Source organism: Bactrocera dorsalis, chromosome 4 (genome assembly GCF_023373825.1).
Source record: "Bactrocera dorsalis isolate Fly_Bdor chromosome 4, ASM2337382v1, whole genome shotgun sequence".
Taxonomy (NCBI): Eukaryota; Metazoa; Arthropoda; class Insecta; order Diptera; family Tephritidae; genus Bactrocera; species Bactrocera dorsalis.
Genome location: NC_064306.1, coordinates 19,668,832 through 19,684,782, shown reverse-complemented (window position 1 = coordinate 19,684,782; position 15,951 = coordinate 19,668,832). Strand labels below are relative to the sequence as shown.

Genomic DNA, 15,951 nt, shown 5'->3' with positions numbered 1-15,951 from the left:
GTCCCAAGGGCAAACATTTAATACTGTTGGCATAGATCTTCGAAACGAAGTATTTTCTTACGGTCAATTATATGTGGCTCTGTCACGAATTGGTTCCCCGCAAAACAAACTGTTCTCATTTCTGGCAATGAAAATAAAACAAAAAATGTTGTATTCACTGAAGTTTTTAATAATTAAAATATATCCTTTTTGGTTATTGTTCCAAAATACATCAATTATAGTATACCTTATTTCATATCTTGAATTAATATTTACTCTATACAATCCTATTTATTTTATGTAAGAGTTTTGAATTGTTACCTTTTTGTTATCTATTTTTAATTTTTCTGTAAAAAAAGAATTTAATAAACAAATTATTTATAACGTTAATGAATTTAAAAGTGTTTGCAATTAATACAAATATGGATAGTAAATATTTGTAAGTCTACTATAAGTTACACATTATACTCATGTATGTGTGTTTACATGTACGAATCTTTTTATTCTTTTATTTGCATTTTAAATTACATTAAATTCTTTCCAATATCCTCATCGTTTCAGTTTTTGCATCGTAACAAAGTATGCCGGGTATTTGCTAGTATATATATATAAACATGAGAAAAAAAAGTTCATAAAAAAAAAATAGTAAATACATACTCGTATAATGTAACAATTTAATTATTTATTATTAATAAAACAAAACAATTCATAAAAACATCACATATTCCAGAGAAATGTATTCAATACATGTATGTATATACTTATATACCATAACTTAAAATAATATTTACATATATATTAGATATATATTCCGACCACACATTTCTTTATTTTTAGCATTTTCGATAAATTATACAAAATACTAAATTAAAAACTTTGAAAATGCATATATAAATGTTAAAATACAAAATCATTAATTAATTTACATAAACATTTATTTTACCAAAATATGTTCGCACAGATCAATGAAATTTAATTTCACACTGATTTTGTCAGCTAATTAAAGCGGTTTACTTCAGAACAGGTCAGAAATGGAGTGTTTGCTAATTCGAAACAGTGTTGCCAATAAGTTTGATGGCAAACCGTTTAACAACCGTGTCATATCATTTGGCGACGCTGGCATTTTTAGTAAATACCGAACAGGAGTACTTTAATATTAATTAAAATATTTTGGAAATATTGTAATCGGTAATTCTTGGTCAAGACTATAAAGTTATATTGAACCCTGAAAATTTGAAATCGTTTACTTAGACGTTCTTCTTCTTCTTTATTGGCGCAGACATCGCTTACGCGATTATAGCCGAGTTAACAACAGCGCGCCAGTAGTTTCTTCTTTTCGCTACGAGGCACCAATTGAATATTCCAAGCGAAGCCAGGTCCAGATGTAATGCCGTAAAGCAAAAATCGGGGATATAGTACCAAGTATTAGAAACGTAAATATATTATGGAACCAAATCGTTGATTAAATTTCATTAATTTCACATAATTTTTGCAGGTTTGGTAAATTGTGCTATTTGAATGTCCAAGGCATTTTAGAGGGCGCTCAAATTTTTCAATTAATATTAATTATTTGTGAATTGCTAATTGCTATTTTTTACTTAAATGGATAAATTAATAAACAAATAATGATATTTTTTAGCCTTTTTTAGCCTTTTAAAGAACTTTGTCTATTGTATAAGCTCTTATTGCTTCTTATGACTATGTGTGCTATTTGCGTGACCACGACTGTATATATCGACATAAATATACGAGTATACTTGAATTTTAATAACATTTTACAATAATTACGAATTATTGCTTTAAGCTATAAAAGTTCGTTAATATTCGTCAATATAATTCACAATATTGTGAAAATGAAACATCAATGTTATTAAATTTTTACTTCCTTCAAATTGTTTCTATTTTTCAAAAAATTGGCTATAAAATAAATATATATTCATTTCTTTGATTCTATAGAAATCATTTTTAGGAATAAAAATATTTTTATATACAAACAAAAAGATGAATTTTAAATGAATATTTATATCAATTCATATATGAAACACCGGAATCATTGAAAATAAAATATGAAAACATTGTGCAATTTTAGAAGCGGCTCACTTGTAAGATTAACTTTACTAAAGATACAACAAGTCAACAGAGCTTTGAAAATTCGTCAGAAAAAGCTTATCAATATTCAATTAGTAAATTTATATAAAAAAATCAGTATAAATCTTTAAAATGTATTGTCGTTACATTATATCAGATTTAAAATTTTGACATTCTGAAAAATTTGCCGCCCCCCAAATGGCCTCGCGGGCCTAGGCGGTAATCCATCACTGTACCTACTTTCAATTATTAATGCCATGCAGCGCAAATATATTTTTACTTGATGCTTTTTTTTTTTTTTAATACATATGTGTTCCCTTTCTAAAGTGCGTATTATTATATTAATACATTTCCGAAGGCAACTTATACTATGTTCCCACCACTAATTTTAAGTGATTAGATTACATTTAATTTTCACTAATCTATCCCGTTCTCACTGCCGTTGGACAGATGATAAAACAGATGTTTTTGCCATTCAAGAATTTACATCGCTTACAATTTATTAAAATAAAACAGTGCTACATAGTATTTGTTATAAAAGCCATCTTTTTTTATTTGGGAAGTCGATTTTCAGGTGAATTCAGATTCATTGCGATTAATTAATTTGTTGGTTTACATTTTTTTCTCTTTCTAGTATCTAAATGAACTGTGATAATGTAATAGATTTCCAATTCTGACAAGTAGATGGTGATAAATCAGAGTCTCACAGAGAGTTTAGATTTACATCACTTCGGAAACGAGAATAAGAACTGTCATTTTTGTATGGTGAAATCTTCATAAATTTATAAGAATAGTGGGATAAAACTACTCAACAGCCGAAATCTTGTGATTAAGTGTCGGTCTGAACATGATATTAGATCTTTAAAATTTAATAAAAGAATTATAGAAAAAAACCTCAATTCTTTGAATATATTGGTAAAATAATCAAACTGAAAAATATCACACATCCTATATTTATATAAGTATTTTCATTACGGGGTTATACTCGTATCCACTTGCGAGGCAGAAAAAACGCGTTTTTTTGTGAATTTTTTCCAAAGAGGCATTTTATTTTATACATTAATGGAAAAAATGTACTTAAACAGAATTTAATGTACTTTAACAATCAGCGGTTTATTTAAAAAAATATTGGATCCCCTGTAGATGATCTGCGGAGAGACGTCCAAGAAAAAGTGCAAGATATCTCTGGTCCAAATTATCTGAAAACCAAAAACCAAAAATATTTAGTTTTGTGATAAATAAATACAGGTAATGATCGAAGGTTTAGTCAAAATTTTGATTTTTGACAAATTGGCGGGTGTTCAAAAAAAAAAATTCAGTTTTTCATGAAAATTTTTCACTTCAAAGTGGCTTAAAAAATCGAAATTATTGTCCAAAACCTTATTCCTTCGATCATTACCTGAAAAATATATCTGAGTAAGTCGTGCGAAAATTTCAAACCGATCGGTTTAGCGGTTCGGAGAAATTTTCCTCACCGACTCTGAAAACACGGTTTTGAGATAAACGCGTTTAAAGTTTCGGGAACGATTTACACTAAATTAAAATTTTTTTTTCAACTTACATCGTGGCATCTATTCCAGCACCATAAGGGGAACCCTCTGCTTCGTCGTTTGCCTCCAAAACGTTTAATTGTTGTTGTCTACGAGCCATCCTCCCCTCGCGCGTCGACCCTTGCGCTCTTGCGTCCGAAATTGAGATGCGCTCTGCGTCCTCTTTACTCACGTAGGAATGAGCATTGGGTTCAAGTGATAATTCCATAGCACTCATATAATAAAGAAGAGAGGTTTTACCTTCATTAAAGACCCCGGCTGCAATGTTTGCAGCTATTCCCACAATTTTTGGAGTTATTTTCCATATCAGCTGATTATAACTTTCATTATTGTTCTGGGTAAAACCACCGCACCGTTCCAATAATTTTTTGTTACTCAGATCTTCGTAAATTGGAAAAATAGCTGTTGCAGCATCAGGTGGTAAGGCCTCATAATCATGTTTATAGCTGGGCAAAGTTCCCAAGGCTTGCGCTTTTTGCCATGAACACCACGAGTTTTCTCCTATAGGACTATTATCATGCTGGGGGTTTTTATCTGTAGAGCAGTTATGGAAATAAGATGCCCAAATGGCTTTATACATACTTTCAACAGAATCACAGTGTCTCCCAATCGCTAATCCATAGTAAACAGTTAACTTATCAATAAATTGTGACATAGGCATACTTTTTTCGATGACTAATCAAAATTTTGAAGAGGAGACTAGCATAATTTCTATTAATGCGATAGGTTCAGGCATTTCCCAACATATTTCGAAATAGTATTGAATTTTGTTCAGTTTTGAGGAAAATATTTGTTTAAAACTATAAAAAGTCGAAAACGTCGGTTTGTAAAAATGGGGTGGAAATGTGATATACCCCATCGGCTAATATGATATACCATACCAAATTACCAAAACCCTTCCCAAAAAATTATGGTTTTCATTTAATTAAATTAATTCATTTATTTAAAGCAAAATTTCATATATTATATTTTATACAAAAAATAAACAAAACAAAATGATATTATAAAAGAAACAAATAAAAATTCAATAGTATGTAAGCATTTGTAATATACCAACTATTAGTAAAATATTTGAAAAGTCATTCACAAGAATCGCAAACGAATATTGCCTGACGTTTAGGGAGGCTTTTGCTATGTGCTCAAACTAAGTCGCATTGTAAGCATGGAGTCCAAGTCATGACTTCCCCATCTGCCCCAAAGATTTTGTTGCAAAAAGCGCAGACGGTATCCTTAGTAGGAGGAATTTCTGCCCAACATTCCTCGTCTGAACTGGGTAATATCAAACTTTTATCCGACTCGCTTGATGCACTTTTCCTAGTCTACTTTAACCGTTGTATTTTCCCAGCTGTTTTACCCGGCATTAATGCCCGCTTCACGCTTTTCTTCTTTTTGCGGTTTTCAGCATTTTTGATGCTTACTTCCAACGCTGCCTTATATGGTGATGTTGTAAGTATTTTTGCTTCTGAACGCTTACCTCCCGAGCTAGTTTTCTGTATCAGCTTAGGTGGAGGTGAGACCTCCCATGGCGTGATTAAGTGCTGCATGGCTACTTTACTTGTGCTAGCGATCGGTTCTTCTAAATCGCTTTCATCTTTGATTTGTGCGTCTTCCGCATGATGTTTTCATGAATAAAATCGCTTTCCTGAAACTTGTTCTTATCAAATGGATAAATCCCAGTACATTTGAACCCATTAATCGCTATTTGCGCAGTTTGAACTTTAAGATAAGCTTTTGCAAAGAGTTCTACAACATTGAATTGTGTCACCTTTCGGCCTTCTTCACGCATAAATCGTCATATTTCCTCATTATAGTAAGTTTTAAGAGGTCCCAAAAAGGATTTGTCAAAAGGTTGCATTTTATGCGTACAATGGGGTGGCAAAGATAAAATTATAACGCCATTTTCACGAGCTTTATCAAGAACCTAAATATTTCTTGTATGGCTATAGTGACCATCTAAGATCAAAAGGACGGGGTTCTCCTTAGAAGGATGTGTAAACCGCATAAAATGGTCAAACCACATTGTAAATATTGGAATTTGTATCCATCCGGATATGTGACAGGCAGTATCGGAGTCAGGTGGAGCATGTTTCATTAAAAGCGGAGAAGGTTCTTTTCTTAGAAAAATGAAGTATGGGGGAACAAAGGCACCACCTGCACTCATGCAGCTTACAACTGTTATGAGAGATCCTCTCTCAGCTGATGTCATGCATCCAATTTGTCTTTTGCTTTTTGCAGCTAAGACCCTTGGCTGCCTACTTTGCACAATAGACACTCCTGTTTCATCCACGTTCCAAATCCTGTTTGGAGGAAATTTAAACTTTTCATACTCGTTTTCCAGTAAACTGTAAAACTTGTTTACGTTCTCCTCATTGAAGGCTTTTATTCTGTCTAATGAAGTTCCAGTAGCACTGCGTATGCTTATTTCAGTCTTATGTATGTCTTTTAAGAAATGCGCGCAACCAATCTCTTCCAGAACATTCCTTCGTTATAGAAAATGGATTCACAATATTGTTGCGCTTTGCTATTTGAAAAGCAAGCGAGCGGACATCGCTACAAGTAAGCCCCCAATATTTTGCCTCCATATCTTTTAGATATCTTACCAGCTCCAATTCGACGTCTCTGCTAAAGACCGGTCTCCGGCCTAATGGCGTAGCTAAAACATCATCGACTTTTTTATCACTACGAGCAGCTCTTTGCAAAGTTGCAAATGGAACACCGGTACGTTTTTCGATGCCAACAATATTTTTTTTCACCTCTAATAGCTTGGATTGCTTTTTTCATGTTTTTTCTGCATTCCACTTACGAATTTCCCCCTTTTTTCGGCATAACCTATGGTTTTAATTTATGTTATTACTTCATTGTTTTTTATTAAATACGTTTATTTGTTTTAATATAATATAATGTGTTTTTAATGTGATATACCATATCACATTGAACAACTATTACCATATCACATTACCCAAACTAGAGCTTTTATGAATTAAAAATTTTTCATAGTAATTAAAATACATAAAAATATATAAATACTTGAAAGTTGTTAAATATATTTACCAGTAACCAAATTAAAATATAAGAAGTTAAAAATCTACACAAATTTTGGAATTATCTTCTTTTGAAGAGCACGCTAAATTATTGACGACTGTGAAGCTGAAAAATGTTTTTGCACACTGATGGTAATCTAAGCGCTGTGTGTCATTCGCTGCTTTTCAGTAACACTTTTTTACCATTGCCATATGACTCATGAAAATATTTCTTGTGCAGACGTGCATAGTATAGAAAAATACGTTGGTATTTCACTTTACCAACCCATATCACAATACCCTAAATTACTCTACTATGTCTCTTAGCCGTTTGCCCATTATTTTTTGAACATGCCCAATACATTCTTTTTTCGTTACTTCTGTCTCACAATAAGGAGCAGCCTTCAAATCCCCGAATAGTTTTAGAGTCACCATCACTGACGTAGTTTTCTAAAACGAAATTGACACTTTTCCAATGAACGTTTTGAATATGGTAATAACAGCATCAACTTCCATTTTTCCTGATGACCCATCGTGGTTAGCTGAGAATACGTCTTGGTGCTCTTTCCACCATTCCTGATATTCAGCAGTATCCTTGTGAGATTTCCAAGGCTCACATTGCTTACAGTAAGAGCTTTTAACTAAAGGATCAATTATTTTTCCACTGTAGTATCCAATTAGAGATGTAACTCCAAATAGAAAAGTAAATCCCCTTTTTTTCCAAGTTCCATCTCCCGAGACAGTTAAATCACTCTTATGTTCTTCTGTTCAAACGTGGCATTCATTTCTTCAACACAAGCTTTTTTTTAAGTTTTATCTGTGGACTACTGACACACATTCGTGATATTTTTAACGATGATATCATATGAAGTTTGGAGAAAAAAAGCTGGCATGTCCATTAGCCCACAAATTGAGTAGCACCTTTCAAACCTAACCCAGGGTTCTCATCACAAATACAAATCGTCGATTTATTTCATACGAGTATTTGACAAAGTTTAAAAGAGTTTACACTACGAGGACTACATTTATCACATTTTTTTTTTCTTGTTTCAATATCTCTTTATTTATTGAATCTTGCTTTTGTTTTAAAAGCCTAATAATAAGTTTATAAAATCTTAAATCTATTTAAAAACTAGACACGCTCAAGCAAGTGATTTAGCTGTTTTGGTGATACATTGCTCCTCAGTACGCGGGCATATCTCTTCTTTCAAGGCGTGTGGAATGGAGGAACCGTGGAACATAGTAGCTAGGAAAGCTAACCAAAAGTCTACGAAATTGCCGAAGACAAAGCCCCAGGCCATATTAATCTCAAAAAATGGGAATCTTACCTATGCTGAAATCCCACGCAAAATTAAGACAGACTCTAATCTGAACGCATTCGGAAATATGGTAAACAAAAATACGCAACCACAAGGCGGAGAAGTGCTGCTACAGCTAAGTGGTACAGTGATACCAAGAGACTCGCACGAAAATATGAAGAATTGCCTTGGTGACCAAGCAAACGTTAAATTGCTGACCCAGGAGATCTTACTTGAGTGTAAAGACTTGGATGAAATCACCAGTAAGGAAGAGGTTCTCTATGCTCTGCAAAGAGAGTTGGGAGACAAGGAGTTGTCGATCTCAGCAATTTAAGGGCATAAGAAAGGCCTACGGAGACACTCAAACTGCACTCATAAAACTCCCGGTTGAGGCAGCTAGACAGCTTCTACAAAATAGAAAGCTGAACTATGGTCACACAGCGAAGTGTGCACAAACGAGGATAGGTCTAGGATCTGCAGAAAGTGTGGCGAAGGTGAACATCAAGCCAAGGACTGCACCAATAAGCCGAAATGCTTACTCTGCCTGAAGGCAGGATCTAAAGAAACTGAGCATTTCACTGGAAGCGTCAGGTGCCCGTTATATAATAAGGCTGCACAAAAGGTCGTATGAGATTATTACAACTCAACCTTAACCATTGTCAAGCGGCACAGGACCTGCTAACAAACAGACGATCGCTGAAAAGCAGATCGACTTGGCATTACTCAGCGAACCATACAAAACCAAGCGGAGTGTAAACTGGTTAACTGACACAAAAAATAAGGCGGCTGTAACCCAAGCTTCCCTCAATTGAAGTCTACACGCTCGTTCAAAACGGCTTTGTTCGAGCTAAAGTTAGCGACATACATATTTATAGTTGCTATTTACCCCCCCAGCATCAACGATGAGGAATTTAAAATAATATCGACAACATTGTGACCGATGCCCGAGGTAGAACTAAATTGGTAATAGCTGGCGATTTTAAATGCCTGGGCTATTGATGGGGATGCAAAAGAACTAATAGTAGGGGCAAAGCCTTACTAGAAGCTTTTGCTTCCCTTGATCTTGAGCTTCTCAACACAAGTAACCAATGCACGTTCAACAAAGGCGGCCGACAATCAGTGATAGACCTTACTTTCGTAAACTCAAGCCTAGTTCGTAGATCGCAATGGCAAGTTAGCGACCATACACTTTCAGCGATCACTATGCCATCATATTTGAAGGTAAATGCTCGGCTGCACTTACCGACCCTACAAGAAGTTCATGGCGACCCAAAACATTCGACCCAGACCTCTTCGAAGAAGCCTTTGGACCCACTACTCTGCCTGACAACTTTGCGGTTCGGTTAACCAGGGCGACTTCATTGATTTATGAGCCGCATTAAGAGTTCATGCACATATCAATGTCGAAGCTTCCACGGCGTAATCATCATCATCCCCCCGTTTACTGGTGGAACGACTCAATTGCTAAGCTGCGAAAAGAATGCCAAAAGGTAAGACGCTTATACCAAAGGTCTCGTGGTAACCTACGAATACAACTCCCTAACAAGCAAGTTTCAAGCCAAGAGAAAGCTCCTGAAATGTTTTCTCAAGCTCTGTGACGATGCTGATAAACAATGCTTGGCGGCTCGCATACAAGATAGTAATGTGGAAACTACGCATTCGAGATCAAATGCCAAACCTCCTCTACAACCCTTGACAGAATTGTCTCAGTACTTTTATAGAGGCATGCGACCGGCTCGACCCATGTAAAGCTCATGACCTGATGTTATCCCAAATATAGCGCTTAAAACAGCGATTGTTAGGAACATAGACCCATTCAGAGCACTTTTCAATTTGTGCAAAACCTAATATTGCTGCCAAAACCTAACAAACCGCTGACAGACCCTCCCACTTACCGACCACTCTGCATGTTGGACTCTGCGGGAAAATTCTTGAGCGTATCATTTATCAACGCTTAAGTAAGGACCATTGACAACGCCGGCGTTTATCCCCAAACCAACTTGGATTTAGGAAGGCAAGATCAACAATCGCAGCGGTGACCCTAGTGAAGACACTGGCGGAAATGCCATTAGTGGAAAAGATGGAAGGTGGTACCATCAAATACTGTATGGTTGCAACCCTCGACGTCAAAAATGCGTTCAATACGGCATCATGGTCAAGTATACTAAGTGCGTTAAAATACTTCTCGGTACCGGCATATCTCTTCAACCTGATAGTCAGCTATTTCAACGAGAGGACCCTATGCTATAAACGCAAACCAGGGCTACAAAAAATACAAAATCTCTGGGGGAGTGCCACAGGGATCTCTACTTTGGGCCCCTCCTCTGGAATATATTGTATGACGGAGTACTCTACTGCGACTCAAAGTACCGGAAAACGTTCATATCATTTTGGTTTGCAGACGACATTTGCCGTGGTGGTAATAGCTAAACATGATAGAGGATATAGTTTTCGGTAACCAACACAACAATTTCTCTCAAATTAGCGACTGGCTCGAACTAATGGACTATCTCTGGCAGAGAGCAAAACAGAAGCCGTACTTATTACAGGCAGAAAGGTCCGGGAAGTTGCTACATTTTGCTCTAAAGGTGTAAGCATAACCACTCAGCCTGCTATAAAATATTTGGGTATCGTTCTTGTCGCAAGATTATCGTTTAAAGAACACGTAGCTTATGCAAGCGAAAAAGCTACGAAAATATGCAGAGCTCTAACCCGGCTAATGCTCAATACCCGTGGATCAAAACAAAATAGGAGACGACTACTAGCCGGAGTATTAAAGTCAGTTGCTCTATATAGCGCCCAAGTATGGGAGAAAGCTCTTGAAGTCAAATCATATCGTCGCGGCCTATTTTCCAAGTACACCATATACGCATTAAGAGTATGCTCCGCGTTTCGTACGGTATCCGAAGATGCTGCTCCAGTAATCGCGGGCTTACACCCACTAGACCTCTTAAGCAAAGAGCTCACATACCGTTCAAAACGATGGGAAGACAACCGAAATGGTCGCTGGACTTTCCGCCTAATCCCTAAAATAGAACTATGGCTTAATAGACCGCACGAGAAGTAGATTTTTACCTCACCCAAGTTCTCACTGGACACGGCTGTTTTAAATCATATTTGAAGCGATTCAAACATGAGGACAACGACGTATGCGATTATTGCGGAGGCGAGATCATCGAGAATGTGGAGCACACAATGTTCCAATGTGCGAAATACGACGAAGAAAGGCAATTTTTGAAAAACGCATTCGGAAAAGACCCAACCCCAGAAAATCTAGTGTCTCAAATGGTAGAATCACTAGATAAGTGGAAAGCTGTGTCCGAAGTGGCAGCAAAAATCATGAAACGCCAAAGAGCTGGAGAACAACAACGTAGAAGATTACTACAAATTCCAACGAACAACTAAGACGCGACACACAAACCATGACTGGAGCAGACAAGGAGGTTTTGGGTGACAACCACTGTACTAGGGGGGTATAAGACAAACCGAGGTGGGGCCAAGTAAATGCAGCTTGCTACGGAATGCATTAGGACCATCACGTACGTATGAGTAATACTCAACCTTCCTCCCGACGTAATACTTGACGGTGGTACCGGGGGGTTCGGTACAAGACAGTAGGAGGTTTAGTTCGGATTAAAGTTCCACACTGACTTGGGTTCAGGCTTTCGATGCTTCCTCCTCGTAAAAAAAAAAAAGGCGTGTGTTATCGCAGGAATGTACCAAAGCATTAGCCAAAGGGTTTGGGTGATCACGGAGTTTAAATATATATTTAATTCTGCTGTCTTATACTTCTTTCCTTACCATAGAAATACCAAGGTCTTTATGGATATTTTCATTACGCATGTACCATGGCGAACACGTGATTGATCTAAGCATTTTTGATTGGAATCTTTGTATTAATGTCTATATTAGTTGCATAGGTTGTACCCCACAATTGAATGCCATACATTCAAATCGGCTTTATGACCGCATTATATAAAAGCACTTTGTTGTCTAGGCTAAGTTTGGAGTTTTTATTTAATAGCCAATTTAAATTTGCAGCTCTTATCTTCATGCAAGTTATTTTAGATATATGTTTTCTCCATGTAAGTCTTCTATCTAGGTGAATACCAAGATAATTTACTCCATTCGCTTGGGGTACTAAAATATTGTTTATTTTTACTGCCGGACACATTTTTGGTCTAAGTGAAAATGTAACATGCTTACACTTTTGTTCATTTATCTTTATACGCCAGTTGGCTAGCCATTCTTCGACAAACTTTAAGTGCTCGGCTAATATTCTTGATGCTATTATGTGGCATTTGTTAAGGCTCACTTTTGCTGTATCGTCCGCAAAAGTTGAAGTTAATACATTGTTAGCTGTTGGAACATCTGCTGTATATATGATGTATAGTGTTGGGCCTAAAACACTGCCCTGGGGTACACCAGCCCTTATCTGTCTTTCATCAGATATGAAATCTCCCACTTTTACCATAAATTTTCTATTTTTTAAATAAGATTCCAATATTTTATACAATTCTGAAGGTAGAATATTTTTAATCTTATATAAAAGGCCCTCACGCCATACCTTATGAAACGCCTGAGCCACGTCTAGAAATATAGCTGAATAGTACTCTCTGTGCTCAAATGCTTTTCTTATTTCGTTAGTAATTCTATTTACTTGCTCTATCGTGCTATGTTTTTCACGAAACCCGAATTGGTGTGTTACACAGTGGTCGGTCTTGTATGGAATCAGCGGCCAAAAATACTTCCACTGCCTATATTAAAGTGAAACTTTTGCCAAAGCTTTTTAAAATCTCCCTCTCCCGTTTCCCACTCCGCCACCCCCCGATGGCAACAAATTTTAATTAATTATATTAAATTAAAAAAGTTGATCAACAAAAAAAGGTTTTTTTTGAATATTATTCAGCTAAATCAAAAATTGATTCTAATAAAATTGATTTACTTTTGCATGATAGTTTCTTTGACTGGTAATGAAAGGATCTAAGCTCAAAAACAAACGGCTTAGCAAGTCCTAATTTGTTCCTTCGGGTATGATGGAGTCGATAAATCTTCACGTCCTTATTGCTTGACTCAGCAGATTCTTATGAGAGTTCTCCAATTGAAACTGGTGCATATTGAATAACATCGGGAGCGATGTTATGACTGACGAAGGAAGATAATATCAGGACTATTTTGAAGTTAATCTAGCACAAATCTAGTGTATTTAGGGTTTGATTCCTTTTGAAATTGAGTTCGAATAGGATGGCAATAGCGGGTGGACGAAGGTCTGCAGTTTTTCTAAATTTGTTTGTGATCTTCATCTTTTTGCGGTTTTATTATCAATTGTACAGGGACATATGTCGTGACAAATTATTATTTTCAAATTTCTGCGTATATTTGCTCTGACCAGAATTGCCATCAAAGCCACATATTCCTATTGATAATACGTAATTAGAGGTCTCATTTCGTTCATTAATTACATTTGTGAGGCAATGTGGTGCAATATTTTTTTTTTTTATCTCAACTTCAACATCAGATTCTGAGACCTTTATTTGCTCAGGAAAACTGTTTTTCCTTTAAAATGTTATCAGAGCAGGGTAAAATGTTAATATCAAGTTTTTTGTTAACGAAACTTCTAATAAGTAGATACTAAAGCCTTATTAAATTTGCTTCGGTGATAAGTGATATTTCTTCACACATTTTCTAAACACCAAATATATGATATGATATGATGCGCCTAACTAGAAGTACGTATAAAACAAATATTTGATAAAAGTGAGAAAATGATAAAATTAAAATCAATACACATATATGTATGATGAAAAAAAGCATAAAAACAATAAAATATGCACACGTAAATACAAAAAATTATAAAAACAAAATACACAAAAAATCGCATGCCTGGTAGAATAACATGAATAACAAAAAAAGTTGCCGCAGAAACGACATCGTTGTACAATAGCGTTACGACGACTTGGTGCAACCAACCTTGACGAATGCTTTAAGAAATTAGTGTACATAAAAGCGCAACCGTATATCGCATTAATCGACACGGGCAGCCAATGAAGTGTTATTCGTATGTCAGTAGCCAAACGCATCGTCGATAAAGCCGTAAAATGCTGCTTACAAGTAAAAGGCATTTGCGGAGGGGTGCGTACGTTCACGGAGGCTATTACCATAGACATCACCATCGACGGAATCAACATCGAGACGCAAGCCTACATGCTGATGACGAGTTACTAGAACAAGACGTTTTAATAGGTCAACATGTTATCATCAATGCAAACATTACGCTGAAAGTTGAAAATGGTCGCACAATATTCGGAAGCAGACGAGCAGTACAGACGACGGTAATAACTGAGAGCAATTTCTCCAAACTAATGTCCAATTTCAGCAATGAAGCAGAACGAAATAATATGCAAAGTCTTCTGGCAAGTTATGCCGATGTTTTCTCCAGTGGGCTGAAAGATATTGGCACAACTGACGTAGTTCAAGCTAGCATGGAACTTGAGAGCAATCGCACTATATTTCAAGCGTCTTATCGTATCCCAGAACCTATCAGAGCGAAATGGCACCCGATAGTCGGAAATACACTGCTTTTATCACAACGGACGGTCTTTTTTTTTTTTTTTTTTTTTTTTTTTTGGAGGGGGAATCTTCGAAAGATATTTTCCGGACGGTATGCACGATTCGTATTGGTCACTTAAACGGAGAACAGTACGCCTACGTACTAAACCCTTAACTCCATTGTCTTTGCTTGTTTATTTGCCCCACGGAACTGCCGTTAAGCATTACATCGTGAGGCCAAGCTTAGCCATTCGGCTCATCATTCACGCCATTCCGGCCTACTCCTCATTCATCCTCCTTCTAATTTCACTGCGTTGCCACTCATTCCTTCTTAGCTCTTTCAGAACTATAGCACACCATGCTCTCACACTATCCCACACTTGTTTCGAATCTATCATAAATCGCACTATGTTATCCGGTGTCACTCGTTCCGTTGTCAGTTTCTCTATATCGGCTCTCTCCTTTTCATACCGTCGGCAGGAAAAGAAGATGTGCAGCGCATTTTCTCCGCTGCTGTCACAGAAGGAACAATTCGTCCCGTCGTCATGTCCATATTTATAGAGATATTCTCTAAAACACCCGTGTCCCGTCAAAAATTGCGTGAGGTAGAAATCTGTTTCTCCGTGTTTCCTTTCTACTACTTCTTGTACCTTTCTAATTAGCGTATGTGTCCATCTCCCCGTCGTAGCTAAATCCCATCGCTTTTGCCACTCATTGAGGCTTGTTTGCCTCTCATCCTTCCGTTCTTCAGCCGTTAGTCGCCTGCCAAGTCTCGTAGATCTTTCGTATACTCGTTTGAGTTCCATGGCCATTACCTCTCGTGGCATGATGCCCGCTAATATCCCAACCGCTTCGTAGGATACCGTACGAAATGCACATGTCACCCTAATGGCACTAAGCCGCATTGCTACCTTCGCTTTCTTAGCATACGTTTTTTGCTGCAATGCTGGTCCCCATATGGGCGCCGCGTACATCAGAATTGATTGGCTCACCTTGGCCAATAGCGCACGCCTATTTTGGCTTGGTCCACCAATGTTGGCCATTATTCTCGCTAGTGCGGCCGTGGCACGTGCTGCTTTCTCACATGCCTTTTCAATGTGCGTCTTGTAGTTGAGTCTATTGTCTATCAGTACTCCTAGATACTTCAGCGACTTCTGTGTCATGATACTATGACCGTCTATGTTTAGTTTGATGTCTTCGGGTTTTTTTCTACTTGTGATCAGCACAGCTTCGGTTTTTTGTCCAGCGAGTTGGAGGTTTGTTGCCGTGAGCCAGTCTTTAATCATCGTCGCCGCATGATTGCAGAGGTTTTCAATTTGGCGAAGTTCTTTTGCCACTACGGTAATGGCAATATCATCCGCATATCCGATGATCTGCACCTGTTTCGGGAGTGGGAGACGCAACACCCCGTCATACAGTACGTTCCACAACAATGGGCCAAGCACAGAACCTTGCGGAACTCCGCCC

General features: G+C 37.0%; 1 long non-coding RNA gene across 1 annotated transcript; it reads left to right on the top strand.

Annotated features, from left to right (window-relative positions):
• Positions 1–1,037: 1,037 nt before the first annotated feature.
• LOC125778183 (uncharacterized) lies at positions 1,038–1,880 on the top strand. The gene is made up of 3 exons (XR_007422549.1): positions 1,038–1,167; positions 1,259–1,412; positions 1,475–1,880. It is a non-coding gene; the product is annotated as an uncharacterized LOC125778183 (long non-coding RNA).
• The last annotated feature ends 14,071 nt before the right edge of the window (positions 1,881–15,951 follow it).